The 15713-nt window shown below is 44.1% G+C and overlaps 1 pseudogene; it reads left to right on the plus strand.

Annotated features, from left to right (window-relative positions):
* The window catches only part of LOC111970766 (collagen alpha-1(II) chain-like), a 72477-nt pseudogene that overhangs the window by 1442 nt on the left and 55322 nt on the right, over positions 1 to 15713 (plus strand).

The following is a 15713-nucleotide window of genomic DNA, read 5'->3' on the forward strand; positions in this document are numbered from 1 at the left end:
GGTATCCCATGCACCCGCTGCTTACCATTCTCTGTTGATCTGGTTAAATCATCCCTCTACCATTCTATCTGAATTCTGGTATCCATCCCCGTTCTACCATCTACTGTTGATACTTGTATCCATCCCCCCCTCACCACTACTGTTGATCTGGTATCCATTCCCCTTCTGGTCGATACATCTCATCCATCACTGTTGTTCTGTTTTTTCGGGGTTGATCTGAGGTTATCCATCCCCTTCTACCAGTCTACTGTGTTTTGATCTGGTATCCACCCCTCTACCATCTACTGGTTGAATCTGTATCCTCCCCCTCTACATCTACTGCTGTTGATCTGGTATCCATCCCTACCAATCTACTGTTGATCTGGGATTCCATCCCCCTCTACCATCTACTGCTGATTGATCTGGTATCCAGTCCCCTCTACCATCTACTGTTGATCTGGTATCCAGTTCCCCTCTACCATCTACTGCATGTTGATCATGGTATCCATACCCCTCTTACCATTCTTACTTTTGATTCTGGTATCATCCCCTCTAGCCATCTACTGTTGATCTGGTATCCATCCCCTTTACCATCTACTGTTATCTGGTACCATCGCCCCTACCCATTCTACTGCTGTTGATCTGGTATCTCCCTCTACCATCTACTGTTGACATCTGGTATCCATCCCCGTCTTACCATCTACTGCCTGTTGAATCTGGTATTCCATCCACCTCTTACCATCTACTGTTGAATCTGGTATCATCCCCCTCTACCATTCTACTGCTGTTGATCTGTATCCATCCCCGTCTACCACCTACTGCGTTGATCTGATATCCATCCCCCTGTACCATCTTACTGTTGATCTGGTATCCATCGCCCTACCAGTGCTACTGTTTGATCTGGTTTATCCATCCCCTTCTACCACTTTCTACTGTTGATCTGGTATCGCAATCCCCCTGTACCATCTACTGTTGATCTGGTATCCATCCCCTCTACCATCTACTGCTGGTTGATCCTGGTATCCCCATCCCCTCTACCATCTACTGTGAATCTGGTATCCATCCCCTCTACCATCTACTTTGCCTGGTGATCTGGAATCCATCAAACCCTCTACCCATCTACTGGTTTGATCTTGGTATCCAATCCCCTTCTACCCATCTACTGTTATCGTGGAATCCATCCCTCTACCATCTACTGCTGTTGATGGTACTCCCATTCCCCTCTACCATCTACTGTTTGGATCTGGTATCCATTCCCCTCTACCATCTACTGTGATCTGGTATCCATCCCCTCTACCATCTACGCTGTTGAAATCTGGGTATCCATCCCCTTCTACCATCTACTGTTGATTCTGGTATCCATCCCCTCACCATCTTACTGCTGTTGATCTGGACATCCCCTTCTACATTCTACTGTTGATCTGGTATCCATCCCCTTCTACCATTCAAACTGCCTGTTGATCGGGTGATCCATCCCCTCTTACCATCTACTGCCCTGTTGATCTGGTATCCATCCCCCTCTACCATTCTAGCTGGTTGATCTGGTATCCATCCCTCTACCATCTATGCTGTTGATCTTGGTATCCATCCCCTCACCATCTACTGTTGATTCTGTTATCCATTACCCTCTACCATCATACTGTTGATCTGGTATCCATCCCTCTACATTCTTACTGTTTGAATCTTGGTATCCATCCCCCTCTACCATTCTACTGTTGATCGGTAATCCATCCCCTTACCATCTACTGTTTGATCTTGGTATCCATCCCCTCTCTACCATCTACTGTTTGAATTCTGTTATCATCCCCTCTACCATCTTACTGTTGATCTGGTATTCCATTCCCCTCCTACCATCTACTGTTGATCTGGTATCCATCCCCTCTACCATCTACTATGGGATCTGGCGTATCCGATGCCCCTCTTACCATCGTACTATTGATCTGGGTATCCAGTTCCCCTCTACCAATCTTACGTATTGATCTGGTATCCATCCCCTCTACCATCTCTATTGACTGGTATCCATCCTCTACCATCTTACTATTGATCTGGTATCCATCCCCTCTACCAATCTACTGTTGATCTGGTAATCCATCCCCTCTACAATCTACTTTGTTTGATCTGTAATCCATCCCCTTCTACCATTCTTACTGTTGATCTGGTATTCCACCCCTCTACCATCTACTGTTATCTGGTATTCCATCCCTACATCTACTGTTGATCTGGTATCCATCCCCTCTACCATCTACTTGTTTGATTCTGGTATCCAATCCCCTCTACCATCACTGCTGTTGATCTGGTATCCAGTGCCCCTCTACCATCTACTGTGATCTGGGTATCCAATCCTTCTACCATCTACTGCTGTTGATCTGGTTATTCCATCCCCTCTAACCATCTACTGTTTGATCTGGTATTACATACCCCCTCTACCATTCTACTGCTGTTTGATCATGGTATCCATGCCCCTCTCCATCTACTGTTGAGTCTGGTATCCATCCCCTCTACCATTCTACTGTGATCTGGTACCCATCCCCTCTTACCATCTACTGTTGATCTGGTTATCCATCCCCTCTACCAGTCTACTGCTTGCTGATCTGGTGATCCATCCCTCTACATTCTACTGCTTCGATCTGGTATCCATCCCCTCTACCATTCTACTGCTGTTGACTGGATCCATCCCACTTCTACCATCTTTACTGTTATCTGTATCCATCCCCTACCATTCTACTGCTGTTTGATCTGGTATCCATCCCCTCTACCATTCTACTTGGTGTTGATCTGTTATCCATCCCCTGTACCATCGTACTGTTGATCTGGTATCGATCCCCTCTACCATCTACTGTTGGATCTGTATCCATCCCCTCTACCATCTACGTGACTGGTATCCGATCCCCTGTACCATCTACTTGTTGATCTTGGTATATCCATCCCTCTACCATCTACTTTGCTGTGGAATCTGGTATCCATCCCCTCTACCACTCTACTGTTGATATCTTGGTTATTACCATCCCTCTACCACTACTGCTGTTGATCTGGATCCATCCCCTTCTACCATCTACTGTTGATCTGGTATCATCCCCTTCTACCATCTACTGTTGATTCGGTATCCCATCCCCTCTACCATTACTTGCTGTTGATCTGGTATCCATCCCCTCTACATCTACTGTTGATCATGGTTATCCATCCCCTCTACCATCTACTGTTGATCTGTGGTAGTCCATCCCTCTACCATCTAACTGCTGTTGATCTGGTATCCATCCCTCTACCAGCTACTGGTTGATCTGATATCCATCCCCGTCTAGCCATCTGACTCTGTTGATTTCGGTATCCATCCCCGCTACATCTACTGTTGATCGGTATCCATCCCCTCTACCATCTACTGATGTTGACTGGTATCCATCCCCTCTACCATCTTACTGCTGTTATCTGGTATCCATCCCCTCTTACCCAATCTACTGTGTTGCTGGTATCCATCCCTGCTAACCATCTACTGCTGGTTGATCTGTATCCATCCCCTCTCTACCATCTACTGTTGATCTGGGTGAGTTTCCATCCCCTCTACCATCTACTTTGATCTGGTATCCATCCCCTCTACATCTACTGTTGAGTCTGGTATCCATCCCCTCTACCATTCTACTAGTTGATCTGGCCACTCTAGCACTCAACATCCCTCTCTACCATCTACTGTGATCTGGTATCCATCCCCTCTACCATCTACTGTTGATCTGGTAATCCATCCCCTCTACCATCTTACTGTTGATCTGGTATCCATCCCTCTACCAATCTACTGTTTGATCTGGTATCCATCCCTCTACCCCATTTCTTTTACTTTTGTTTTTGGATAATTTGTTTTGTATCCATCCCCTCTACCAATCTACTGTTGATCTGGTATCCATCCCCTCTACCATCTACTGTTGATTTCTGGTATCCATCCCCTCTACCATCTACTGTTGATCTGGTGATCCATTCCCCTTCTACCATCTACTGTTGATCTGGTATGCCATCCCACTCTCCATCTACTGCTGTTGCAATCTGGTATCCATCCCCCCCCTCTACCATCTAGCTGTTGAATCTGGTTCCATCCCTCTACCATCTACTGTTGAATCTGGTAAATCCATCCCCTTTACCATCTACTGCTTGATCGTGGTATCATTTCACCCTCTACCATCTACTGTTGATCTGGTCCATCCCTCCATACTACGAATCACCCCTCTAACCATCTACTGTTGTCGCACCAGACCAGGAGACACACTGATTTGTTTTAGTTCATGCTGTTTTAGTCATTCTGTTTATCATGTGTTTAGTCATGCTGTTTAGTCATGCTGTTTAGTCATGCTGTTTAGTCAGCTGTTTATAGTCATGCTGGTTTAGTCATGCTTGTTTAGTCAGTGCTGTGGTAGTCAGCTGTTTAGTCATGCGTTTAGTCATTGCTGGTTAGTCATGCTGTTTAGTCATGCTGTTAGTCATGCTGTGCGGACTGAGAGTAACTTACCATGACAGATATATTTACTGTTATGACGAAGGTTCAAATATGTTTGTGGTCATATTACAGTGTCTTATGGATTGCCATTTGTCTTCCAACAGAACTTTGCGCCTCAGGATGGCTGGAGGATTTGACGAGAAGGCTTGGCGGAGCACAGATGGGCGTGATGCAAGGTACCAGATGGTGAGAGAGATTATGAGGAAACATTCAAAACACTCTAATCCTGGCGGCATTTTACCAGTTTTCTCCTATCGGCTTCGGAGTAGTATCGTCCCAGTTCTATAGGGTCCTGCCTGGGATGCAAACAAATGCAAAAGAATGTCACGTACTGTGCTGCTTGACTAATGCCTTTAGTGAACTGGGTATCAGAGTGACTTAACACCCCCTCCTATGGAGCATCCAGAATTTGGTTGGACCCAACACCCTCCTATGGAGCTGTACCAGGGTTTAGTTGGGATTTGCAAAACAGACTTGGTCTTCATTAGTACATTTTTTTGAGCTTACTGAAAAAACATCCAACGAGCTGGCTGGCATCTGGCTCATCCATGCCATCTGGCATCACATCCAATCTGGCATCACCCTCCAGCTGGCAATCACATCCCAGCTGCATCACCTCCAGTGCATCACATTCCAGCTGGCATCACTCCAGCTGGCATCACATCAGCTGGATCACCTTCCGAGCTTGCTACCTCCATGCTGGCATCAGATCCAGCTGGATCAGTTCCAGCTGGCATCACCTCCAGCTGGCATCACATCCAGCTGGCATCACATCCAGCTGGCATCACATCCAGGCTGGCATCACCTCCAGCTGGCTTCAGATCAGCTGGCATCAGTTCCAGCTCGAATCACATCCAGGCTGCATCACTCCAGTCTTCTCAGCCAGAGGGAAAAAGAATGAGCACACTCACTTAGGAGCTATTTTGGTTTGCAAACTCCAAAACAAGCAGGCGGCTCGACTGGCTGCTCCCACAGCGAGATTTTGGCGGTGGCTGGCTGGCTGGCATGGCTGCTGTGGTAGTGAAGTGCTGAGACCAGTCCACCACTGTGGATTGTACCCCATTAGAGACCTGTGGAGAGGGGAGGTGGTGTTGACTCTTCACTGGAGAGTTCAACACCCCTAGCGTCTCTACCTACACCCCCTGGTCCCTAAACAGCGTCTTTCACTTGGAGCAACTCCCTACGTCTCTACCTACACCCCCTGGTCCCTAACCACCAGCGTCTTCACTGAGAGTCAACCCACCTTACGTGCCTACCTACACCCGCCTGGTCCCAACCACAGTGTCTTCACTGAGAGTCAAACCCCCTAATCGTCTCTACCTACACCCCTTCCCTAACACACACAGCGTCTTCACTGAGAGTCAAGCCCCAACGTCTCTACCTACACCCCCTGGTCCCTAACACAGCATCTTCACTGAGAGTCAAGCCCCAACGTCTCTACCTACACCCCCTGGTCCCTAACACAGCGTCTTCACTGAGAGTCAACCCCCAACGTCTCTACCTACACCCCCTGGTCCCTAACACAGTGTCTTCACTGAGAGTCAAGCCCCAACGTCTCTACCTACACCCCCTGGTCCCTAACACAGCGTCTTCACTGAGAGGCAGTGGGCCACACCACCCAAACACACACACACATACAGTCCCCAAACACACACACACACAGAATCCAAACATTCACCCACACTCCGCCTACGAATGGACATAGAGCACCATTGATAAGCCGCTAGTCCGTTGCGGCGGTGGATTTGTCCTCGGTGCGCCCTGCTGAAAAGATGACTTTCATTCCCTTCCTGTCAGTAACTGCTCTGTGCTGCCTCAGGGACGTTTGCTTTGGCTGCTGCCTTGCATTTCTCCACTATAATCAGTCTAAACACCAACACTATGAATACTGTGTTATAGAGAGCATAAAAGGTTGTCTCACTGTTGTCCAAGTGCCCTTTCATGAGTGGAGGAGTGGAAATCATGTGTTTTAAAAAAACGTCTTCGTTTTTCTTAGAGAGAAAGTCTAGGCTGCAACTGAAATGCCACCCTATTCCCTTTATAGTGGACTATTTCTCCCCTACTTAGTGCACTGCTTTTGCCCAGTACCCATAGATCTCTGGTCATAAGTAGTACACTATGCCGGGAATAGTGTGTGATTTCAGATGCAAGCCCTCGACATTCTCACTAAACTCCAGATCAGGTACATTTTCTCATCGTCTTGTCTTTGGTCATGTAATGATTTTCTCTGTGTGACAGATTTGGCCTGTATAGAATGTGAAACGTCTCTCTGAGCTCTGAGTGTCAATGCACGATGACGTTGAGCTGACAAGAGTATTACACCTGCTGATAAGACAAGTCTTTATAAACCGGAGGAGATTAACGTTAGATCAGTGAGCAGCGCAAGGATTACGTTGAGGATTTCACCCACTGCTTTTATGATCTTATTAAGGAAGAAACAAGGTGGCTACCGTAGGGCTCAAGCCTCCAATTCAGAGTACAACACTTCTGGCCCTGACCTCTGAACTACAGAGAGAGAGAGAGAGAGGGGGGGGGGTGAGGCCAAGAGAGATGAGAAAGACGACTGAAGGAGGAGAGAAGAGAAGGAAGAGAAAACAGAGAGGAGCAAAAGGAGAAAGGGGGGGGAACAAAGAGAGAGAAAACAGAGGGAGAGAGAAAGAGAGGGAGAGAAAGAGAGGGAGAGAAAGAGAGAGGTAGAAAAAGAGAGAAAGAGTCTGAATGTGGAATTCCAAAACGATGTATGGTTCTGACAGGCAGGAGGCAGACAGGAGGCAGGCAGGAGACAGGCAGGAGGCAGACAGGAGGCAGGCAGGAGGCAGACAGGAGACAGGCAGGAGACAGGCAGGAGGCAGGTAGCAGACAGGAGGCAGGCGGGAGGCAGGCAGGCAGGAGGCAGACGGGAAACAGGCTAATGAGTTTGTGTTGCCGGGGGAAGAAGCCAATAATATGTTTTCTAACACACAAGAGAAGAGAGAAGTTCAAGTGGGAAAACACACGTCTATCTCTTCCCCCTCCATTCTGAAATATGTCAAAGTTCATTATGAAAATGAGAAACTAACATATTTTTTAACGTTGAGTTGTTTGAAGGTTGGTTGAGGTTGTGATTATGTTGTTATTATCTAACGTCTCGTCTGTCTCTCTTTCTCCCCCAGGGCCCTATGGGTCCTCGAGGGCCACCTGGCCCCTCTGGAGCTCCTGTAAGTACCTGCAAATTAACACACACACACACATGCGCACATACACACACTCCCGGCTACAAGCCCTGAAAGTTATAACCTTATATAACACTGGGTACTGTAGATGCTCTTAATGTAGATGCTCACAACCACCTTTAGTTCAGCCCAGAGCCATTTATAAATATATAATCATATACAGATATACAGTCTACTGGTACATTATGATATGACTGTGGTTCTTCACAGTAGTTTGTCCTGAGTTGAATTATTAGTCAGTAGTCTAGTTCTCTTCATGCTGAATGTGTATAGGTGAAGGCCTGAATCAAACAGTGAATGAATACATGACGGGAAACTAATACAGAGAGTCTATAGCATAACGTAAACACAGAGTAGACTTTAGATATGGTTACTATGGTTACTGCACACAGCAGAATGGTTATGGTTACTGCATAGCAATCAATCAAATCAATCACATTTATTTATAAAGCCCTTCTTACATCAGCCGATGTCACAAAGTGCTGTACAGAAACCCAGCCTAAAACCCTAAACAGCAAGCAATGCAGGTGTAGAACACAGAGAAGACATTATTCCACACACTGTAGGTTTATTTGTTCCTGTGCTGCATTCCCTTCCAGAGGAGGAAGATGGCATTGAATACCTTCGTGTCCCGGCTGCAAGCTGCAGGGGTTTATCCTACCGCAGACAGACAGACAGACAGACAGACAGACAGACAGACAGACAGACAGACATGCAGCGCAGCACCTGACAATATACCTTTCATAGAGCTCGGTGGGCCATTCCCCTCAGCAACGCAAGAACTGGGTTCAAATAGTATTCAAAGTGTTTCAAATACTGTAAACATTTGCTTGAGTCTGCCTGGAGAGCCAGATGGATGGGGATTACAGTTTTGCGACTATTCTATTAGTCCCATTGCTCCAGGCAATCGTAGCTAAAGTACTTGAAAGAGATCAAATCCTATTTGAACCCATGTATGTTCCTAAGCCCTCCACCCACAGCCCCTCAGCTCAGCTCCTCTCCTACCTCTCCTCTAAAGTCGTTCAAGTGGAAGGTATTGCCAGCCAGCCAGCCAGCCAGGGGACATGACTGAGCATGAAGCCCATGATTTGGGGAACCACTGCATTCCCCCCCCCCCACCCTCGTCTTGGTAGAGACACGGCCCCTGGAGGGGAATAGGAGAACACTCGGATTTGGTGTGATTTGATATTGCTGTGGTATTTGGAGTTAGCTGAGTAAAAAGATAGCATACCCATAGTAGAGGATATCACATGCTATCTCTACTCAAACTTACTCTTGAGGAATTCTAAACTAGTGAGTCCATCATAGATCAGTTATTGTTGTACTTTTACCATACTTTTAGGTTTATCAAAAACAACAGTGTATATTTTAAACCTCCTGTAGTCCTTACAGTAATATCAGCTAAGAAATCAAAGGGAATATTACACGTTATTAAAAGACCAATAGCCATCTAAGGTCATCAGGTTCACTTCACAGACGTCTCTAATCTGCCCTCTCTATTCTATTCTCTTCTATCCCAGGGCCCACAAGGTTTCCAAGGCAACCCCGGAGAGGCTGGAGAGCCCGGATCAGCTGTAAGTATCCCATAATAGTTACCCACAGTGTGAGGGCATTTTCAACTACCCTCTTCCTCATACACACACACTAAAGCAGACACACACACACACACATACACACACACACATACACACACACAGACACATACACACTCACACACAAACAAATATACACACACACGGAAACTGTAAGCTATGAGGACATATTGAGGGCTAACCTAGGGTTGGAACCAGTTCAAGGAACAGAACCAAAAACCGGAAAATAACTAAATTATTTGAGAAATAGAACCCGAACCGAAAAACAAAAGTGATCTATACTGTTCCGGAATATAAACGTTATTTTAAAAGCAATTGAACGTTCTTTTATGTTCCAAGCATTTTTTTCCATTCACAGAAAAATCACAACAAAGCGCCTATGCAAAGCCCTCACTCTGAGACTTATGTCGCATTCACGTGCCATTCGGAATTAGGAAACTCCAAAATGTTTGACTTGCTAACTGGTTTAACTGCGGCACGTGTATAACTACAACCAGTTAGCAAGTCTAACATTTCAGAGTTCCTACTAGCACATGAACACAGCATTATTCCAGCTTCCGCCTGCCAGCTGGAAATCTTTACCAGTGGGTGTGCATGTAGGCTACCTGCCCCTCCCCTCTGAAGCCTAGGTTACTGTAGCCTAGGTTACTGTAGCCTAAGTTACTGTAACCTAGGTTACTGTATCCTACTGATGACATTACAAATGTAATTCAGATATTTGGGAGAGATGTTTAATTAGAAAATAATGGATTTACTTTTTCAATGCTAGTTAAGGATACTATAGTTATCACGTTTCACATTGGATKTATTAACTACAAAAAGGTAAGACGTGTTTTTAGTTATAGTGCTGCTCTGCACACCGAAGCTTGTTAGCTTGTTGCTCTGGTACAACGTTAAACCAACTCGGAAGTTCAAACAGCGGTGGCCGCTGATTGGCTGAATACCCTGGTGCGAGGTGGTTGTTGTCAACAAAGCAGCATGACAGAATTATGATGCTAAGTTTTCAAACCGCTAGTTTCTTTGAGAAGATATATAAATCAACCTGTGCATTTAAACAACAACGTAAATACACCTATTTCACTTTTTCATGTCAAAATCCAAATGACCACTGCTGCCACTGTTTTGAACAGATTAGATTATACTATATACTAATGAACGAGTGCACCAGGGATAATACAATCATTTAATTTAATCTATATTTAACTAKGCAAGTTTGTTAAGAACAAATTCTTATTTACAATGATAGCCTACCCCGACCAAACCCTCCCCTAACCCGGACGACGCTGGGCCAATTGTGCGCTGGACTATGGGACTCCCGATCTCGGCCGGGATCAAACCCAGGTCTGTAGTGATGCCTCTAGCACTACGATGCAGTGCCTTAGACCACTGCGCCACTTGGAAGAAATTAGAAACTACTGACTAAGTGAAAACACATTATCTAACTGGGGATAGCTAGCTAACATAACGTCACGAAGCATTATCTAACTGGGAGAGCTACAAAATAACGTCACAAGCATTATCTTAATGGGGATAGCTACTAAGCATAATCGTCACGAGAAGCATTATCTAACTGGGATAGCTAGCTAACATAACGTCACAAGCATTATCTAACTTGAAAGCTAGCTACATAACGTCACGAGCATTATTAACTGGGGATACGAGCAACATAACGTCACAAAGAGCATTATCTAACTGGGGATAGCTAGCTAACAAACGTCACAAAGCTATCTAACTGGTGAAGCTAGCAACATAATGTCACAAGCATTATCTAACTGGATAGGAGCTAACATACGTCACAAAGCATTATTAACTGGGGAAGCTAGCTAACATAAGTCACAAAAGCATTATCTAACTGGTGATAGCTAGCTACACATATTCACAAACATTATCTAACTGGGATAGCTAGCTAACATAACGTCACAAAGCATTATCTAACTGTGATAGCTAGCTAACATAATGTCACAAAACATTATTTCTAACTGGGGTAGCTAGCTAACATAACGTCACAAAGCATTATCTAACTGGTGATAGCTAGCTAACATAATTTCACTAAGCATTATCTAACTGGGGATAGCTAGCTAACATAACGTCACAAGCATTATCTAAACTGGGGAAAGCTAGCTAACATAACTTCACAAAGCATTATCTAACTGGGAAAGCTAGCTAACATAACGTTCACAAACAGCATTATTAACTGGGGATAGCTAGCTAACATAACGTCACAAAGCATGATGCGCTAGCCAGGTAACTTTCATTCTGAAATTACTTCATATTTCTGAGTTAGTCAGACATTAGTTTAAAAAGACTTGAAATTGGTATGGGAGCTAACTAGCTAGAAAGCTAGTGGTTGGCTATATACATTTACACATTCCATGAATTATGTTATATATATACTTTTTTTACCAAACTTTTTTCTTTTTTTGGGACCCCCCCAAAACAATGGGACCAATCACAAGTGGGGTGCCGCCCTTAACGCCCGAATGTGCAAGCCGCCACTGCGTTCAAAGACATTCAAAGTTCGTCCATAGATGCCCTTCCTCTGTAGGTATAATTCTGTGGGCCTAATTCAGATAATGCATGTGATAACAAGATGCCCAGCGCTTACAAGGCATGCTTCATTCATGCTCTTTCCTCCTCGCATTAAAAATGTCAGTTGCATCTCCCGCCCTACATTGTGACTGTCAGCACAGTGTGTATGTTTGTCTTTCATTATGATTAAACCATACTGTTACGGCGAAATATAATTAGCTGTTAATAACTCCTAAATAGATTAAATCGCTTACCCACTCCCTAGCAAGATGCTCTATCCACACTGATTGGTAATTTAATGTCGCAATAATGTAAAAACCTGTTCAGAACTATATTTAGCTGGTCGGAACAGTTGAACGGAACGGAATAAATTATGGTCCTGTTCAGAACGAAAAATATTGGAAAATAATTTTTAACAACGCTGTGTTAATCTTCTCCTCTTCTCCAGTATCCACACTCTTATATAGCTCAGACACACCGGTAGGATTTTCAAACGTTTGCCTGCCGACAGTCAATCTCGTGTTCACACAGCAAAGACCTTGGAAGTAGTCAGCTACTCAGCCGTGTTAAAATACTCCAAACCAGAAGGTGGCAGCAGCGTTGTTTGGCAATGCATAACCTGTGCGTATTGCTTATGGTCTAGATTCGTAGCTAGCTGCGCTGATGTTACTATTGTTGTAGAAATCACTTGTCGATACTATCCAGATGGCCACAGCTTGATAACTACTTAGCAATATGACAAAGAAACAGCTTAATTTTTTACCATTATTTAACTAGGCAAGTCAGTTAACCTCTAACGAGTAACAAACTCGGATCCGGGATCCCCCCCATCAAAAAAGCTGACTAGCCTAGCCTAAAGCCACAGGGATATCATATAATAAAATGTTCATGAAATCACAAGTCCAAGACACCAAATGAAAGATACACATCTGGTGAATCCAGCCTCATATTTCTGATTTTTAAAATGTTTTACAGGGAAGACACAATAGTGTATTTCTATTCTACCACCATAGCAAAAGACACAACTTTTTTTTCCACAATTTTTTCTCCTGCATAGGTAGCTATCAAAATTCGACCAAATAAAGATATAAATAGTCACTAACCAAGAAACAACTTCATCAGATGACAGTCTGATAAACATATTTATTGTATAGCATATGTTTTGTTCGAAAAATGTGCATATTTCAGGTATAAATCATAGTTTTACATTGCAGCCACCATCGCAACTCTCACCAAAGCAACTAGAATAATACAGAGAGCAACGTGAATTACCTAAATACTCATCATAAAACATTTATGAAAAATACACAGCGTACAGCAAATGAAAGACAAAGATCTTGTGAATCCAGCCAATATTTCAGATTCTTTAAGTGTTTTACAGCGAAAACACAATTTAGCATTATATTAGCTTACTACATAGCCAACCACACAGCAGCATTGATTCATGCACGTTAGCGATAGGCAATAAACAGCAAAAGATATTAATTTTTTCACTAACCTTCTCAAAACTTAATCAGATGACAGTCCTATAACATCATATTACACAATACATATATTGTTTGTTCGAAAATGTGCTTATTTAGCGGCACAAATCGTGGTTATACAATGAGAATAGTAGCCAAGGCCAACCAAATGTCGGGAGAAATCTTGGGAGAGGCACCTAATCTAATCAATAACTAATCATAAACTTGACTAAAAAATACAGGTTTGACAGCAAATGAAAGATACATTAGTTCTTAATGCAACCGCTGTGTTAGATTTTTAAAATCAGTTATACGACATACAGCGTGCGCTAAAGCGAGACCGACACGAAATTAATGGCGGAATAATAGTTTTATACATTTTTCAACAGACAAACGAATTAACATCATAAATAGTTCTTACTTTTTGATGACTTCCATCAGAATCTTGTGCAAGTGGTCTCTTTGTCCAAAATCATCGTTGCTCTGTTGTAGATTGCCGTCTTCAAGGAATTAGCAGCAAACATTGCTATGGTGGCCCAGATGTGCCCAACTCTTCATAAGCAGCACAAAGAAATATCCGAAAATCGCAATATACTGATATAAACTGATATAACTCGGTTTAAAATAATACATTATGATGTCTTTAACACCTATATCGAATAAAATCAGAGCCGGATATATCTAAGGCTATAACGAGAGCTTTTCAGAATGCCATCCTGAGGTCCTCCTTTGCGCCATGACGAACGTTGAAAAGAGTGCACCCCGGTTCCATGAGCCTTTATATGGCTCAGATCTGCCTAGCAACACCATTCCAATCTCACTGCTTACTGACATAGGGGAAATCGTATGCAGTGCATGTCGACTCATAGATAACATGTAATTTAATAAACTGACCCTGGAACAGAGCATCAATTTCAGATTTCTCACTTCCTGACAGGAAGTTAGCTGCAACTTGAGTTCTGTTTACTCACAGATATAATTCAAACGGTTTAGAAACTAGAGAGTGTTTTCTATCCAATAGTAATAATAATATGCATATTGTACGAGCAAGAATTGAGTACGAGGCAGTTTAATTTGGGAACGAATTTTTACAAAGTCGAAATGGCGCCCCCTCTATTGACAAGAAGTTTTAACAACAAATTCTTATTTACAATGACAGCCTAGGAACAGTGGGTTAACTGCCTTGCTCAGGGGCAGAATGACAGATCTTTACCTTGTTAGCTCGGAGATTCGATCTAGCAACATTTCGGTTACTGGTCCAACGCTCTAACCACTAGGCTACCTGCCACCCCACTCCCAATTCACTCTCCATAATCCACTCTCCATAATCCCATACTGCCAGTGCCAGCCCATAGCAAATTGTTTAGCTAGCTAGTTAACGTTAGCATATATGCTAGCTAGCACAACATAGCTAGCTAGCTAAGGACACTGTACTAACTCGGCAGCTAGCACAGGTAGCTGTTTCATGGAAACTGGGCTAATCCACTGTGCATTATTTATAATGTCAGTACTAGCTACTGTGGTTTGCTAGCTTGGAGGAAGTATTTAGTGTTGTGTGCACTTAGATAGCTACCATCGCATAGCCACATTGCATATGAAGTGTGACTGGCTCATCCGTGGATGTACGGAGAAAACATCCTAATAAATAAAAAACTCCCACTGTGATAAGTACCATTGGCAGTCTATCGGCAGTGACATTCTCGGTGTGTTTCAAATTCTCGGTGTGTTTCATGCTTTAAAAAAAAAAGTGCTATCTAGATCCTAAAAAGATGATTCAGCAGTCCCATAGGATAACCTATTGAAGAGCACTTTTTGGTTCCAGTGGAACCCTTTTGGTTCCAAGTAGAACTTTATTGGTTCCATGTTAAACCCTTTCCATAGAGGGAACCAAAAAGGGTTCTCCTATGGGGACAGCGAATAACGCTTTCGGAACCCTTTTTTCTAACAGTGCAGGGTTAGCGACTGAAAGGGACCGACAGAGGCGCGCACACCACACCACACACACGCGCGCACGCACGCACGCACACACGCAACAGCACAGCACCCACACACACACACACACAACACACACACACCACACAACACACCACACACACACACACACACACACACACACACACACACACACACACACACACACACACACACTCCTAGGTGTGTGAGGGCATTATGAGAGCCACCACACTGTGTTAACCTCCTGCTGAGAGCAGATACACAGACGCCTGATGCCTGATCAGACAGACAGACAGGGAAACAGACAGATTGACTGGCCGGGAGACAGACTGACAGACAGACCGACGCCTGATCAGACAGACAGACAGACAGGGATACAGACAGACAGGGATACAGACAGACAGGGAGCGACACACAGATGGACACGGAGCGACAGACAGACAGACACACAGACAGACAGACAGACAGGGAGGGAGGGAGACAGGGAGACATGGGGGACAGGGAGACA

The sequence above is a fragment of the Salvelinus sp. IW2-2015 genome, linkage group LG11 (assembly GCF_002910315.2).
Source record: "Salvelinus sp. IW2-2015 linkage group LG11, ASM291031v2, whole genome shotgun sequence".
NCBI lineage: Eukaryota > Metazoa > Chordata > Actinopteri > Salmoniformes > Salmonidae > Salvelinus > Salvelinus sp. IW2-2015.